Here is a 17,344-nt window from a genome sequence, read left to right as displayed (position 1 = left end):
AAAATGAAGGGGGATGTATCTCACCCATCCCCCCAAGATCTAAGCCCCTGCTGTAAAGGACTTTTTGTAGCATAATTATTTGTTTGTTTTTTAATTTCGCGCAAAGCCAATTGAGGGCTATCTGCACTAGCTGTCCCTAATTTAGCAGTGTTAGACTAGAGGGAAGGCAGCTAGTCATCACCACTCACCGCCAACTCTTGGGCTATTCTTTACCGAAGAATAGTGGGATTGACCATCGCATTATAATGTCCCCACGGCTGAAAGGGCGAGCATGTTTGGTGTGACGGGGATTCGAATCCGCGACTCTCAAATTACGAGAATCACAAGAACAAACACACAATTTGTAGGCCTGTGATGCAATAAAACAATTCAAAGGACCAAACTGTCGGGGGGGGGTGATTGTATGAACCATACTCCCCACCTAAAATAAAGGGGGGATGTATCTCACGCATCCCCCCCCAGGATCTAAGCCCCTGCGGACTAGATAGTCTTGGGATGCTCGATAACTCGCGAAAAAGATACAGGGTTTCCCATGGATAACACCGAGGGTAAGACCCAAACACGGACGGACCCCTCTCTATCACTTCTCAGGTTTGGTGGCAATCAGTCCAGCAATTACAAGCTGTAAGGGGGCACACTAACAATATTCCTACTTATTTGGATATTTTTCGTTTCAACTAAATTTACTGTTTGATACGAGTATATTAATATATTTTACGCACAGTTCTGTGCCGTAAAAATCTACTTTAACCTTATTTTTGGCTAAATTTTCTAAGTAAGTTGTATTTGTGCAACTTTCAAGTTATTTTTACCCTGTAACGTCTCTTTTCCTTTATACATTGTTATATGACGTTCTATCGTGTCACGCATGTAAAGCTCATTTCTTTTTATCGTGGTCTTTTCGATATTGTTTGAACTGTGGATATGACAACAATTAATATTTAAAAATTTTTTGTTTGTCAAAATGTGGAATTTTAACTAAAGTTTTTCGACTTATTAGACAACTTTTAAATAAACAATGTCTAATCTCATTTAGACATAACTTTTAAATAAACAATGTCTAATCTCAGATATTAGAAGGTTTATATTATTTTTATCAACTTAAGCCTACTTCATGCTGTTTAGTCTGGAACAGTTTAAAACACTAACAGGAGTGTAGGAAACTTGCAGTTTAAGTGGTTTTATCACAAAAACTAAGCCTGTTTGTTTTCGATTTTTATCACAAAAATTAGGCCTATTCATTTCAATGTTTCTCTGGCTTTAGGGGTTTAAACCACATATTTTAAAACAAGCTAATGTCTGAAGCTAATAGTTTGTTTACCTATTTAAAAAAAATACTTTTAACCTTTGAGAAAGACGAGACACTGAGCGTTAATAAACTTGTTCGTTTGGATTTTGTGATCGTACTTGTTATGATAATGTCCTAATGATAAACTCCAAGTGAACGTTGAAGAACCTGTAGTGAAGTATGCATAAGAACTTTTTGCTTCATTAGGCCCATTATGAATAAGCTTTTTAAAAATTATTTTGTTATTAAATTAATGTTATTAGGAAATTTTACAAACATGTAACACTTAACAATATCTTTAAAATGTATCCAAGAAACTCTACTGTCGAGGGGAAAAGATTAGGAGAGTATAAAGATAAAAAATGCATATTATATAAACCAAACTAATCAATTTAAAATAAGGCTTAACATCAGCCTCGGTATTCTACTTCAGAAAGATTTGTATTCCATGAAACCAGTTTAACTCGTTTACCCCAAAAAAAAAAAAAAACAAAAAACAACACACACCCAACAACAAAAGCATAATGCAGTTTAACTTATTTCCATCGTGTTTGTTTGTTTAATTTCGCGCAAATAAACACGACGACTATCTGCGCTACCCGTCCCTAATTTAGCAATGTAAGAATAGAGGGAAGGCAGGTAGTCATCATCGCCCACCGCCAACTTTTGGGTTACTCTTTTACCAAGGAATAGTGGGATTGACACTCGACGCGTAATCTGAGGGTCGCAAAGTTGACCTCTCAGGCGTGAAGGCGTTTTAATGTGACGGTTAATCCAACTATTCATTGGTATGAGAGTAGCACAAGAATTGGCGGTGGGTGGTTATGACTAGATGCTTACCCTCTAGTCTTACACTGCTCAATTAGGACGAGTAGCGCACATAACCCTCGTATAACTTCGCGAGAAATTCACAGAGTTCTTCCCCTTGTACATAACGGTAAACGGAAACTTATCCTTTAACAATAATAAAGGACACACGTAACTCTATTAAATACGGTAGATGTAAATAGAGTCATCTGGTGTCTCTTGACAGCCAGTTCCGAGAATCACATACATGTTTCAAACTTCCAAGCGAAGTCTTAATCTACAATTATGTCATGTTATCTCAAATATCTTTTCGACTTTGACAAGTCCTAAGAAACACATACATATAAGATATTTCTAATTCTGATAGTGACTTCCTGGAAAAGCATATCAAATACACCGGTTCGTCTATTATTGGTTGATTATGACATATTATTAGCATAAAAATAATTTAAAAAAATGTTCTTGACAAAATATTTGATGTTTGTATAGTACTTCATCAAATTAATCATGTAAAAATCTGTGTTTATAGGTTCATAAAACCAATTTATTGAATATTTAATATTTCAAAAAAATATGTTTCTCAGTAGATACAGATATTTTCAAACAATGTTAACGTGTGATCGTGCATTATTTTTAACTTTTCTCATACTTTCTACAAAGATAATCAGATATATCGGTTTTTATCAGTTACAAACCACCGTTATCTGTCGTTACATACCAGATGAGATATAATAGTTAATGATAGAACTTGTATATGACTCACAACGTTTGTACATTAGGTACATATTACTATTTGTTCCTTACGGTTCAGTCAGTCAGGTTTTAATATAAACACAAGTTAGTGTACTATTCTTCTTACTTTAGGTACATATTACTATTTGTTCCTTACAGTTCAGTCAGTAAGGTTTTAATATAAACACAAGTTAGTGTACTGTTCTACTTACTTTAGGTACATATTGGTATTTCTTCCTTCCGGTTTAGTCAGTAAGGTTTTAATATAAACACAAGTTAGTGTTATGTTCTTCTTACTTTAGACGCATACTAATATTTTTCCTTTCGGTTCAGTCAGTAAAGTTTTAATATAAACAAAAGTTAGTGTACTATTCTTCTTACTCTAGGTACATATTGCTATTTGTTCCTTCCGGTTTAGTTAGTCAGGTTTTAATATAAACACAAGTTAGTGTACTATTCTATTTAGATCTGTGTATTTTAATACATTTGACACTCACCACTCGGTGAGATCTCACTGTGCCTGTCCATTAAAACTTCAGACTTGTACTCATCTTATGTTTATAATTCAGAAGCAAATAGTAACTTAGTTCTTCTCTATTCTCACTAAATATCAAATGCCAGATAACTGAGTGTCTAGCCTAGTATTTTATTACATAGTCATTACACCCCATAATTATCAGTTTCTAGCAGATGTGTTTGAATGGCTAGTGCAAGTCGCATTTATATTTTCTTGTATAAAATTCATGTTTCGTCACAGCTTAATATGTATTAAGTAAATGTTATTAATATATGAGAAAAATCGTAGACTTAACAAGTATAATATATTCTGAAAAATTTATTAATAAAACTTCAAGTCAGAAAAAGACGACTTTATCCAAGGTTTATCAAAAGTAACGAGCATGCGCGTCCCTTTCAAAATTTTAAAAACAAAATCTGTAAAACAACTTTCGTAACTAGTTTTTAAAATAAATGTTCATCACAAAATATTTTAATGTTCTTGTTTTTATTGTGTATTAGGGTAATATATATGGCCTAATAAAAATACATATCTTTTCTTTCACATTTTATAAAATCATCACTTTTACTTTACAGACTTATAATTTCAGAATATACTTTACGACTAAAATAAGTTGTATGTTCACTAAACGTTAAGCCTTGCTTCATAAATACGTTATATATTCACTAAACTTTAAGACTAGCTTCATAAATAGGTTGTGTTCACTAAACTTTAAGCCTAGCTTCATAAATACGTTATATATTCACTAAACTTTAAGCCTAGCTTCACAAAGAACAGGCTCTTAAACAGAACTTAAACTCAACGGTAAGCAAAAAACGAATTTAGCCAGCTATTCTTTCTCTTTAGATAACAGTACCTGAAACTAAATTCACAATCCTTCAAAATTTGAGACAACATAAGGAAGTTATTTTCTGTTTTTAAGTTACTACTTTTTTGTTTTAATCTTAAGCTCACGTGTTTGTTTAAAACTACTATTGTTTACATATATAATTTATCAAGATCTGTGTACGATCTAACTTATTCAGGATATAATTATTTAGGCATGTAAATAAATAACAGTATCGTCCATCTCACCATATAAGTTTTGTTCTTCATATTTATCTGAGGGGCAAATTCTTTTGATACGCTAACAGCTCCATAACTTTTGATGTTTATGAATTACACAAACTGAAACGTATAAATTGTAAATTAATGGATTGCCAAGGTTTTAAAAATTCACTTTCATACAAGTCTGATGCACTGCAGATAGTGTACAATTCTCGTGTGCTTTCTACTCAGTTAGACTTATGAACTTCCCCTGGTGAAACAAAAGAAAGTTTACCGAATTACAACACTTAAATCTGGGGTTCGATCACCTGCAGTTAACACTGCAGATAGCCCAATGTGGCTTTATTCCAAAACAAACTAAACTAAACAAACAAGATCTGTGGACTCAATGTCTCGAATGTCTATTAACAACACTTCAAGTATTAGACAGGGGATTGGGATTTTAGATCAAATGTTTAGGTATATATCTAAGGTTTAACTATTAATATGTTAACGTAAGATTAACAATTTTGTAGATACAAGGATAGTGAGTTGTCTCATCAAAGAGTATTTTTAAGTAATTAAATCAGCTTGAGTGGACTTTGACAAAAAGGCAGACGACTCTTGGAAACAGGAAAAGTGAGCAGACGATTTTTAAATTACAAGATAAATTCTTAAATTACAATGTAAGTGAACTATACACGGATAGCGTGGCAACAGAAAAACAGAAAAGTAGTTCCGATTGTCAACTGAGTCCGTAAACAATTAAATAAGCCTAAGTAGACTTTGGAAAGAAGAAGAGAACTACATAGTGTTTAATATATATAATTACGGCCTCCATATTGTGAGAAATGTTTTTATATACGTTTAACTTGTTCTCAATACATATATTATTTTGAAAACAAGTAAAGTGCATGCTGTTCGCGTGTTGTTTTTGGTTTTTTAGTTTATCGCGAACAAGTCACTCATGCCTACTATAAAAGAATCCTTAGCCCAACACACCCATATATATTTACTTAGTAAATATACAAACTAAAAAGCAAGAATCTGACAAAACGATTACTGAAACTTAAATTTTCAGGAACTCATGCCCAATGGCAGCTTCCAAGTCTCATGCCGAGTCCGTTCAAGGAGCAACACGCCCATTTATGTCCGTTGCATAATCATATGACGCATTTTCCTTCAATTAGCAATACACTACGATGACGTTAAGCATGTAATACCTTCTCTCCTAGAACACGTCTCTGTTGATGACGTAAGTATATTATGTCACTTCTCTCCAAACAATGTATCTGAAGCATGCGACCTCTGGAGTCAGATAATTTTAAGTTCCTGAGTGGCTCCCTGATTACCACCATACAAAAGAGCAAGGTAACAAAAGTGCTGTAGTGGTATGTACACATTTTTCACTCAGAATATATAAGAAAACAAATATTAGGAAATAATTAAAATACTGTGCCGATTTAAAAAACAACAACAAACAACACTTGACGTAGAACAGTAAGAATCAATGTATAACATCTACACGGACCTTTCTTCATCCAGATAAAGATATTTAATTTCGAAGTTTTTAATGCACCTGTTGAACCTACTTCACCGTAGGCTACGTCTATACATGCAAGAAGCCTAACTTACACCATTTTTGAATATCGATTTTTATAGCGTTTACTTTTTGAATTTGTCTCCCGCTGGTACAGAGGTTAGTCTACGAATTTACAACGCTAAAATCAAGGGGTTGATACCCCTCGGTGGATTCAGCAGTTAGCCAGATGTGGCTTTGCTATAAGAAAACACACTTTTGGATCACGTGAAAATAGCAGCATAATGGTTTGAAAAAGTTATTTTCTAATATAATATGATAGGTCTATACTCATAAGGGGATAATGCATTATGTTTGTATTAAAATAATCAAATTGTAACACATTCTGTTTAAAAACTCTTGGTTTCTGTTGACTTTTTCGTTTTTATTATTGCAAATTGGGTTTCTAAAAGTTTCTGTTTCAATCTGTAGCAATGTTTAACTCAAATTCTAACACTTCCCAATTAATTTTTTTCTTTCTCATTATTTGCCTTTGTGAAACTTCTTTTGGTTATCATCAACTTTTATATAGTTAGCGCACTAAAGAAAAAATACTCGAAACTGAAATGTTGGTCATGTTGTAGGAAATTCGATTGTAATTCAGTTTACAATGGTAATTTTCCTTTAGTGTGCACAAGTCAGAACCAAATGATGGGAAAATCGTTCTAAAGTGTGAAGATGTCTCTATTCGTTTAAATATCTATAGCTAATTCTCTCACGCTACGTTCAGAACGTTCTACAAATTTTCTTCAGATCTTCTGATATATATCATAGGACTATCCCTTATACTGCACATTCGCCAGACTTGCTTTGCTTTGCAGATTAAAGTAAAGATTCATTTTTCCCACTTTGTTCAGCACAAGGTCCAATTTATCTTCTTTTATCTTAATCACATCGGAAATACTGTTTTAATTCCGTATAACATTTCCTACCATTCCGCCTGTTATTGCGGTTACTCTCTGGAAGGTTATTATTCAAAGGTCTATTTTTTAAAAAAAACTTTAAGGCTAATATTTTGAATGGGATAGTAAATGGAACTTGAATTTTTTACTTTTTATTTTTTACTTTTGTTTGTAAACAAAACAAGATATTGTAAATGAGAAAAATCTGCTTATTTTTTTTGTTTCTTTATATTTTCAGATTTAAAATCTGCTTTTGAAAAGAAAGAAATAATAAGGAAACTGGTAATTAATTATAAAATTAATAACAGGCTGTCTGTGCTCTGCGTTGTAAGTCCGCAAACATATTGCTGTGGATAAAATACAAAAGTGAAAACTAGGTTTTCATAATCTTGCAAATATTGTAACATAATCTACGACTGCAATAATGGAAGTGTAGAGTACCCATGTGTAAAGTATTATAATGTGACCATCCAAGTCACTTTCACACGCAAATCTCCTTGGGGTTAGTGTTCGCCTTCTGATTTTCAAGAAGAGAAAGATGTTTTGTTGAGTCTCTCCTTATTTCGCCAGAAAAAGGAGGGACCCCTCAAAATTTTTAAAAGTTGTTTTGTCGCGTTTCTGAAAAAAATAGAATTAATTAATTAATATTTTACTCTAAAATTATGTGCGCAGTAGATAAAGTTCCAGCAATGTTGAACTTGTGTAATTTCAAAGTTATGAAACGTGTTTGCCGTCATGTTTCTCATTTTAAATGTGTGGTGATATATTTGTTGTATAACCATTCATCTAATCACTTTAGTAAAATTATTGTATCATCCAATTAACTAGATCTGTATTTCCTTGTACAGTGAGAATTCATACGTTATTATATCTTGTTAGGTGTATAGCTAATTATATGCAAGGTAAACAAACTTTTATTTATCACGATAGCCGTAAAGAGGGGTTTGAGTGGGAAGAGACCGCGGCGAAAGACTTGTACAGAACCCGATTATTTCAGTGGATGGCACTATATTTGACTGTCTTTCATTATGAACTTCGTTATTGACAGGAACAGTGGTCCTATGACAACAGAATCAGCGTCTTGACTGAAGGTTCTTATTCCTTTATGTAGACGGCGCTTTATAAAACAGAGAGAATCATTTGAATTTAAAACTGTATTTTTGAATGTTATACAAACAATATTTCACATACATATAATGTATAAATATATTAATATCTCTTATTAGTATAAACAATAATAGCTTCTATTAAATATTAATCTTAAAATATCCAACTGCGATGATAAAAATATATGAGTATGAATATGAATATAATTTTCCTAAAGTGTGGTTCACCGTCCCCTGGGGATCCGCAGTAACACATCACATTTATGAAATTACCATTTAGCGAAAGACATTGTAAGCTAATATAGCAATATATATATAAATCTAAAATTAATAATTGTTAATTAACATATAATAAATAATGTAACTTAGTTGTGCGCCTGGCACTGTTGCCTGTTGATAGCATAAAAACAAGAGTTTTGATTTACAGTTAGATTTACACATATGAAATCGAAGTATAGAAATAAGATAAGTGCGGATCTTCGTTTGAAACTGTCAGACGTTGACCCAGAAATTCGCAAGTTTGTTCCAGCAAAGTAGTATCATCCTTCACATTAAAGTAAGTCGAAATGTGTTTGAAATTTTCCATATTTAAATCTCTTTTCATTGTTTATTACTTAAAACTAGAATCAGGCTGTAAAGGTTGTAAAATACGTATGTGATACACCAGTTATACATGTCAAAAACTATTCTTAACGGGAGGTGGCTTCATAACACGGTAAAAGAAGTTGAAGGGGTCCACCGGTTGACAAAAGTTTGGATTTACTGCTGTAGATGGTTTCATTCAGGTTATTTAACTATCTGTAAATTTCGGGTTGATTTTCTGAGATCAATTATCAAATAAAATTATGGAAAAAAATATTATCTAATGAGTTAACGAAACATGTTGTCGTTAACAGTATCTGAAACTTGTGTAAATCCACTGTGACTGTTAACGCCGATCTAACGGTCTTAGATTTAGCTTTTGCACGTAGTTAGGCTTAACTGTACGATGTTAACCATATAATTACAATCATATGTTTTAAAAGGCTGGCCACCTTTTGAATTTTAATTTTAGAAAGTGTGTGTATATATATGACTTAGTTCCAAAAAGAGTGGCGTTAAATAGTTAATAATATGGCATATGCCTGTAGTAGGTGAAGTTTAGCGAAATTATTTTAAAAAATCTGACATGTAAATACACTTGTCTAATGATTTCATTCTTTATTCTGAACAAAGCTGGTCAAAAATTTATGTTGTAACTTCAATGAAAGAAAGTATTACTATAATAAATTACGATACTAATGGTACTAGTGTATGTTGCAGATGTAGGTAACGAATAGCCTAGAATAAACACTAAGTTTAGTACCACTTAGAGTCGATATCTTATCATTGTCAAAAATTGCTAATTTTGAGCTAACGTGAAGTGAAACATAGGTTTATTATTAACTTGAGATTAGCGTTTGACACGAATATACTGTATGCTTGGCCTTGAAGTTGAAGATGGCACATCATTTATGTCAGACAGGTGAGTGTAATTAATACGTGATATGTAAAATAAAAAACAACAACTTATGTTTAGCAACCCAGTCATGGTTAATAGAAAGTGTTGAAACATTTACTGACTTATCTATAAGTACTACGTTTTTTTACAGTATAAAATGTTCTGGAACTATATTTAAAATAATGTCCACAAATCCTTGATCATACTTACAGATCTGGTTGTTATGTACTGATATAAGTTTTGTGTGGTTTTTTTCAATTAATCGTTTTCTTGTTTTATCTAAGACAAAACTGTTCAAGATGGTTTTCTTCATCTATTAGTCAAGGAAACTACTGGAAACAATGATATTGTAGATTTATTGTTAACTTCAACTATAGAAATAATTGAGAAAATAGAAACTGGCTAACATATGGGTGTCAGTAATTATTGTTGAATTAGGTTTCATGTTTTACTACATATGGAGATAAGGAATAATGGTATTTTGGTGACATATTGTGAAGGAATGTTATAAGAATTATCTGTTGTGAACTGGACAGCTGAATTATTTTGAAACATTAATCACATGTGGAAAATGTTTAAATATTCAAGGTAAATATATTCATTATAGAAAGATGAGGTTAACAACAAGTAAAAACAACGTTGGTTCACAAGTAGTTTAAGAAATAAAAGTTTAATAAATTTAAATATGACAGGAGGCTTAAAATATTATATACAATCAATAAAGTTGATGGAACAGGAAATTAGGACATCAAAAAGGAGAATAGGTTGGTTAAAGTGTAAAACTTAACAATAAGGATTTATTTAAATACGTAAGGGTAGAATGTTATTGTTAAAATGGTGGCATGACATTAGAGAGATGATAAAGAAAGACTTGTATCTATTGAATATGAGAAGCCTGCATTATTAAATATTACTTTTTGAAACAGGTTAAAGATTAGATGTGTGAGTCACTTGCTATTATAATATTTTTTTAGTCTTTGACTCCAGAAGATTGGAGTGATCTAATGTAACTCTCTCTTTTCAAGGGATGTGATAAGAATTGTACAGTAATTATAGACCTATTAGTTTTACATTAATTGTAAGAAATGTTTTTGAATGTGTTAAAAATGCTTTCCAAAATCATTTAACAAAGTAAAGAATTTTATTTGACAGTCAACATGGTTTATGAAGGGAAAATCTTTTGACCTTATTTATAAAGGTTACTGCTTATGTAGGTGACAGTATTTGGATTTTTAGAAAGCATCTGACAATGTGTCACATAAAAGGCTTGTAAAGAAACTTATCTTTGTAGGTATGGAGGATGAATTAGCTAACGGTTGGAACAAAAAAGGGGTTATTACATGAGGACTTCAGTCAAACTGGATTAATGTCACAAGTAGTGTACCTCAGGGCTCAGTGTTAGGACCTTTGTTCTTTAGCTAACAGTTGGAAGAAAGAAGGGGTTGTTACATGAGGACTTCAGTCAAACTGGATTAATATCACAAGTAGTGTACCTCAGGGCTCAGTGTTAGGACCTTTGTTCTTTTTGATTTACATGAGTGACATGGATGAAGGAATGGTCAATAAGTTAGTTACATTTCCAGATGATATCAAGGTCTTGGGTGTTGTTGGCTGTGAAGAGGACGTTACTGATTTACAAAAGGGTTTAGATCATTTATTGAGTTGAGTAAATAAATGGTAGATGGGTTTTAATTATAATAAATACAAGGTAATACCTGTGTGATATCATAATTTGAGTTATTAGTATAATTTTGATGGGAATAACCAAAACAGTGTTATGAAAGAAGGGAATCTTCTTGTAATGGTTGACCAGTCTCTAAAGCCATCCAATCAGTGTGCTGTTGTTTGTGATAGGGCAAATAGGATTTTAGGTTGTATGTACAGAAATATTGAGTATAAGTCTGAAGATGTTATAATTTGCATGGGTCACTGTTAAGCCACATTTGGAGTATTGTGTTATTTTTGTGCTCCTTACCTTAAGAAACACATCAAATTGTTGGAAAGGGTTGAGAGAAGGGTTACAAGAATGGTACTTAGAACTGAGAGGCTGAAATCTCTCAGATTGCTTTCTCTTGGGGAAAAAAAAGAAGAGTTGGAGGGGATCTTAATGAGGTATTTTAGATTGTAAATATAAATGATAGTGTTGATATATCATCTTTGTTTAATGAGGTATTTAAGATTGTAAATATAAACGATAGTGTTGATATATCATCTTTGGTCATATTTTAAAAGTAAGAAGAGTAGAACTGGGGGACACAAGTATAACTTTTGGTAGGGTAGGAATCATCTTCAGCTAAAACAGTTTTGTTTTTTAAGAGTAGTTGGCATTTGGGGTGGGTTGCCTTCAGATGTTGTAGAGACAGTAATTTAAAGGATGTTAAGAAAAAGCTTTAAGTATGTGAATGATAAGGGCTGGCTTTATGTTTGTTTTTGTTGTTTTTATTTAATTTAGTTTAGATTGTAGAACAATTGAGATGGACCAGTAGGTCCTACATTGCACTAAAATATTACATAATTTTGAAACATAATACGTTGATTTTGTTAATGCACCTTTACAATACTTTATTGTTCTTATTGTGAATAGTTATATAAATTTCATGATCGCTACTAATTTAGAATGAAAAAGATACAATAACGATAATGTGAAGAAAACCAGATGAGGAGTTTAATGGTTAATCTTTCAAAACTAGGATTGGTTGATTTCTAAAAACTTGTTTTTATGGTGGTATAACAATAATATTGTTGTTGTTTTTTACAAGTTGTGGAATAGTTTCCAGCAAATGTTTTGATAAAAACTCATTTTAAATAACAAATCATGCTCATAAGTTATAAAAATGTAGGTTGGTAAGCAGTGTGATCTAGCTACTCGGGTAGTTATTGTGTACATTTTGGGACTTATTTCGAAAACATAGGTTTGGAAATTTTTTTAAGCTTTTTTCTAATAAACTCAATAATAGTTACATTATTCTACAAATAGAAACAACCTAATATTTAAGAACAGTGAGGAGTTTATCGAGGCAGTCCTATACAATACACTTTTTAAAAATTACCCTTAAAGCTAGTCATTATCATTCAAATATCTACCATGCCTTTTTTTAAGTTACATTAAACTTACTGCATTTACCATCTATTGTCTTAGCTGAAGAAAGCTCTGACTCTGTCAAACTTTATATCCTCCATTCTAACCATTAAATATGAAAAAAGACAATTCATGAACGTTATCAGTCATCTTACGTATCTCAAAAACTTCAGTCAGATCCTCTCTAACTCCAAAAGGTTGACAAATATTAACCTGTTTTGTATGACAACCTTTTTATGTTCTTAGTATCTCTCTAACCCTTTCCAACAGTTCAGTATTGTTCTTATGGTAAAGTTGAACACAATACTCCATATGTATCCTAACCAACAAGCAACTTGAACAGTAAAATTATAACCTCTTTGTATTTCTGTAAATGCATCATACAGTTCTATTTACCTCACCACTAGTAACAACAGACTTCTTGGTTGTAAGAGATTGATCAATCAAAATGAAGTTCCTTCCTTTCATAACACTGTTCGAGTCCTATCAGTCTAGGTTAACATGTGCCAACCATGATTATAGATTTTTAATTATATTTATTTTATTGTTAATAGATTTCTAAAGTACTTACTTTTTGTAAAACAGAAATTGATGCAGTCTATACATTATAATTAGTGTACATGGTAAAAGAAATCTTTCTCTCTATAGGTGAAGAAAGAAAAGCAGACAAGGTTAATGAATTTCCTCAACTATGGAAGTCTTATTGTATGTACGACTATAACTTTCATAATGGTTCTGTTATGTAGGTTTATATGGAGTTTAACAATGTATGTAGGTTTATATGGAGTTTAACAATGTATGTAGGTTTACATGGAGTTTAACAATGTATGTAGGTTTATATGGAGTTTAACAATGTATGTAGGTTTATATGGAGTTTAATAATGTATGTAGGTTTATATGGAGTTTAATAATGTATGTAGGTTTATATGGAGTTTAATAATGTATGTAGGTTTATATGGAGTTTAATAATGTATGTAGGTTTATATGTAGTTTAACAATATAAGTAGGTTTATATGGAGTTTAACAGTATAGGTAGGTTTATATGTAGTTTATTTAAAAAGTAAAAACATTTCACTTATATAACTTTTCTTAAGTAAATATTTAATTATTAAATGTACCTTTAGTCTCGGTTGTGATTTAGTACCTACATAAAAGCATGGCTAATGTTCCTAGAAACCTGCAGTGCTGCTGTTTAAGTAACACAAAATTCACTGGTAGTATTTAACATGTTGTTTTAAATTTAGATGTGTTTTATTATGACATCTCTTTTTTTATGAGTACCAACATAGACAAATGTGATGTGTTAAACTGAATACAAAAGGCCTTTCACTAGGTTATGTTTAAATTCTGTGTTCTGAACAACCTTATTTATCTGCCATGTTCCATGTTTATTTACCTTTGTGATAAAATTTTTACCAACAAGTAGATGAAATGCAGAAAAAACCTTGCTAATATGCTGTTTTGAAATTTTAAGCCTAACTTTCTGTTACATTTCATTTGTTTGTGGTAGAAGAAAAAATAATAGTTGTGAAACTACAAACACAGATATTTTGTCTCTATTTTAGAGACTGTCCAATAAAAATTTGTAAAGCAAGAATTGACAAATAAGTAATTACTTTCATGTAGTTAATAAACTTTGAGGAAAGAAATGTATTTTATTTTATGCAAAAAGGGTTCAACTTTTATATACATCTATAAATGTAAGTTTGTACAGGCTCAAGTAATTATTTATAAATTATTTACAGTGTACCAGCTACAACAGCAAGCTCCAACTCCAAAACGTATTGTTTGCTCTCGTGAGGTAAGTGTCTAAGTGTTTTGATGATGAGATACATTGTTGTTATAAGTGTCTAAGTGTTTTGATGATGAGATACATTGTTGTTATAAGTGTCTAAGTGTTTTGATGATGAGATACATTGTTGTTATAAGTGTCTAAGTGTTTTGATGATGAGATACATTGTTGTTATAAGTGTCTAAGTGTTTTGATAATGAGATACATTGTTATAAGTGTCTAAGTGTTTTGATGATGAGATACATTGTTGTTATAAGTGTCTAAGTGTTTTGATGATGAGATACATTGTTGTTATAAGTGTCTAAGTGTTTTGATGATGAGATACATTGTTGTTATAAGTGTCTAAGTGTTTTGATGATGAGATACATTGTTGTTATAAGTGTCTAAGTGTTTTGATAATAAGATACATTGTTGTTATAAGTGTCTAAGTGTTTTGATGATGAGATACATTGTTGTTATAAGTGTCTAAGTGTTTTGATAATGAGATACATTGTTGTTATAAGTGTCTAAGTGTTTTGATGATGAGATACATTGTTGTTATAAGTGTCTAAGTGTTTTGATGATGAGATACATTGTTGTTATAAGTGTCTAAGTGTTTTGATAATAAGATACATTGTTGTTATAAGTGTCTAAGTGTTTAGATAATGAGATACATTGTTGTTATAAGTGTCTAAGTGTTTTGATGATGAGATACATTGTTGTAAGTGTCTAAGTGTTTCGATAATGAGATACATTGTTGTTATAAGTGTCTAAGTGTTTTGATGATGAGATACATTGTTGTTATAAGTGTCTAAGTGTTTTGATGATGAGATACATTGTTGTTATAAGTGTCTAAGTGTTTTGATGATGAGATACATTGTTGTTATAAGTGTCTAAGTGTTTTGATAATGAGATACATTGTTGTTATAAGTGTCTAAGTGTTTTGATGATGAGATACATTGTTGTTATAAGTGTCTAAGTGTTTTGATGATGAGATACATTGTTGTTATAAGTGTCTAAGTGTTTTGATGATGAGATACATTGTTGTTATAAGTGTCTAAGTGTTTTGATAATGAGATACATTGTTGTTATAAGTGTCTAACTGTTTTGATGATGAGATACATTGTTGTTATAAGTGTCTAAGTGTTTTGATGATGAGATACATTGTTGTTATAAGTGTCTAAGTGTTTTGATGATGAGATAAATTGTTGTTATAAGTGTCTAAGTGTTTTGATGATGAGATACATTGTTGTAAGTGTCTAAGTGTTTCGATAATGAGATACATTGTTGTTATAAGTGTCTAAGTGTTTTGATGGTGAGATACATTGTTGTTATAAGTGTCTAAGTGTTTTGATAATGAGATACATTGTTGTTATAAGTGTCTAAGTGTTTTGATAATGAGATACATTGTTGTTATAAGTGTCTAACTGTTTTGATAATGAGATACATTGTTGTTATAAGTGTCTAACTGTTTTGATGATGAGATACATTGTTGTTATAAGTGTCTAAGTGTTTTGATGATGAGATACATTGTTGTTATAAGTGTCTAAGTGTTTTGATAATAAGATACATTGTTGTTATAAGTGTCTAAGTGTTTAGATAATGAGATACATTGTTGTTATAAGTGTCTAAGTGTTTTGATGATGAGATACATTGTTGTAAGTGTCTAAGTGTTTTGATGATGAGATACATTGTTGTAAATGTCTAAGTGTTTCGATAATGAGATACATTGTTGTTATAAGTGTCTAAGTGTTTTGATGATGAGATACATTGTTGTTATAAGTGTCTAAGTGTTTTGATGATGAGATACATTGTTGTTATAAGTGTCTAAGTGTTTTGATGATGAGATACATTGTTGTTATAAGTATCTAAGTGTTTTGATGATGAGATACATTGTTGTTATAAGTGTCTAAGTGTTTTGATAATGAGATACATTGTTGTTATAAGTGTCTAACTGTTTTGATGATGAGATACATTGTTGTTATAAGTGTCTAAGTGTTTTGATGATGAGATACATTGTTGTAAGTGTCTAAGTGTTTCGATAATGAGATACATTGTTGTTATAAGTGTCTAAGTGTTTTGATAATGAGATACATTGTTGTTATAAGTGTCTAAGTGTTTTGATAATGAGATACATTGTTGTTATAAGTGTCTAACTGTTTTGATAATGAGATACATTGTTGTTATAAGTGTCTAAGTGTTTTGATGATGAGATACATTGTTGTTATAAGTGTCTAAGTGTTTTGATGATGAGATACATTGTTGTTATAAGTGTCTAAGTGTTTTGATGATGAGATACATTGTTGTTATAAGTGTCTAAGTGTTTTGATAATGAGATACATTGTTGTTATAAGTGTCTAACTGTTTTGATGATGAGATACATTGTTGTTATAAGTGTCTAAGTGTTTTGATGATGAGATACATTGTTGTTATAAGTGTCTAAGTGTTTTGATGATGAGATACATTGTTGTTATAAGTGTCTAAGTGTTTTGATGATGAGATACATTGTTGTTATAAGTGTCTAAGTGTTTTGATGATGAGATACATTGTTGTTATAAGTGTCTAAGTGTTTTGATGATGAGATACATTGTTGTTATAAGTGTCTAAGTGTTTTGATGATGAGATACATTGTTGTTATAAGTGTCTAAGTGTTTTGATGATGAGATACATTGTTGTTATAAGTGTCTAAGTGTTTTGATGATGAGATACATTGTTGTAAGTGTCTAAGTGTTTTGATGATGAGATACATTGTTGTAAGTGTCTAAGTGTTTTGATGATGAGATACATTGTTGTAAGTGTCTAAGTGTTTTGATAATGAGATACATTGTTGTTATAAGTGTCTAAGTGTTTTGATGATGAGATACATTGTTGTTATAAGTGTCTAAGTGTTTTGATGATGAGATACATTGTTGTTATAAGTGTCTAAGTGTTTTGATGATGAGATACATTGTTGTTATAAGTGTCTAAGTGTTTTGATGATGAGATACATTGTTGTTATAAGTGTCTAAGTGTTTTGATGATGAGATACATTGTTGTTATAAGTGTCTAAGTGTTTTG

At 31.2% G+C, this 17,344-nt stretch overlaps 1 pseudogene across 1 annotated transcript in view; it reads left to right on the top strand.

The window, feature by feature from the left end:
* The first annotated feature begins 8,642 nt into the window (after positions 1-8,642).
* Positions 8,643-17,344, top strand: part of LOC143238058 (N-chimaerin-like) — a 33,941-nt pseudogene continuing 25,239 nt past the window's right edge. Inside the window, exons 1-3 of the transcript XR_013020392.1 lie at positions 8,643-9,461; positions 13,165-13,221; positions 14,262-14,317. The product of XR_013020392.1 is annotated as an N-chimaerin-like (transcript). The remainder of the gene's footprint in view (positions 9,462-13,164; positions 13,222-14,261; positions 14,318-17,344) is intronic.

Source organism: Tachypleus tridentatus, chromosome 2 (assembly GCF_004210375.1).
Source record: "Tachypleus tridentatus isolate NWPU-2018 chromosome 2, ASM421037v1, whole genome shotgun sequence".
Classification (NCBI taxonomy): domain Eukaryota; kingdom Metazoa; phylum Arthropoda; class Merostomata; order Xiphosura; family Limulidae; genus Tachypleus; species Tachypleus tridentatus.
This window is presented reverse-complemented; position numbering and strand designations above follow the sequence as displayed.